A 1,207-nucleotide genomic window follows, 5' to 3' on the forward strand; every position below is an offset into this window, starting at 1 on the left:
AACGGGCGACTTTGCCTATTTTTAATTTTTTTTTAAACATGCTTAAGCTCTTAATATAATTTATAATCATGCTTAGTCTTAAAATTTTCTCATTGCTATGTTGGGGAAGTAAAATACACAGTGAGCACAAATAAGAAAGCGAAAATGTAGCAGAAGAAAGAACTCACAAATTTAACGTGAAAAAATTCAAAATCATGAAAAAATCATGAAGTCACACCACACAAATAAATTCACTATAAAAATTTGGAAGAAATGCTGCATATCTCTCTTCTCTCACACTCTTTTCCTTGTCTCTTTTCACCCTTGCACCGTTCTCTTACTAGAACATACAAAGAGAAAGCACCTAAAACTATCAAGGGACACAACCCTTAATGAAAAACGAGAAAGAAAACTGTCAGCCCGTCTCATAGAGTCGTAGCGCTAGGTTTGGAGCTTCACGATGCTCAACTTTTTGTCTCTAATCTATTTGAAAGCGCTGCAATGCCTGGGTTTGGAGCGCCGCAACAGTCCATGTAACTTCCCAGTAGGTCATCCATCCTAGAATTGCTCCGGGATGAGCACGCTTAAGTACGGAAATTCTTAGTAAAATTCCAACAATTATACCAAAAGATACCTCGATATTTTAAGAGTTTGGCTTCTTTTACTTAAGGGGTTTCATAATCTCCCCCACTTAAGTAACTAACGTCTTCGTCAGCATCTTTATCCCAAAATCATCCACAAGGAAAATAGGATTCTAGAGGTGATCCCTACAAGTTCAAGTGGTGGCTCCCTTCATGTAAACTTTGTTCCAATACAAGGTTCAAGAGATTGCTCTCATAGCATACTAATTTTGTCTTGTATGACATTTTATTCTCATCTTTCGGCTGGTGTATTGCTCTGACACCAATTGTAACAGTACAAACTCTTAACTATCAAGATATTGTCCATTTTGGTCTAAGGGCCTCACGATTTTGTCATGTTGGTGTGCAGTAGTTCACCCATCTTAAAATTGCTCCAAGATGAGCATGCTTAACTACAAAGTTTCTTAATAAAATTTCAGCCATTACACCTAAAGGTGCCTCGATGTTTAAGAGTTTAGTTTCTTTTGCTTAAGGGATTTCACATGTAGTAAGAACTGAAGGAGTTACATGAATTTCTATATTAAAAATAAAGGAAAGAGAAAAAACACATAGCCTAGCCTAGTTGAAATTATGAGTCAAGTATTTAA

Source organism: Dendrobium catenatum, unplaced genomic scaffold, assembly GCF_001605985.2.
Source record: "Dendrobium catenatum unplaced genomic scaffold, ASM160598v2 fragScaff_scaffold_1400, whole genome shotgun sequence".
In the NCBI taxonomy this organism is placed as follows: domain Eukaryota; kingdom Viridiplantae; phylum Streptophyta; class Magnoliopsida; order Asparagales; family Orchidaceae; genus Dendrobium; species Dendrobium catenatum.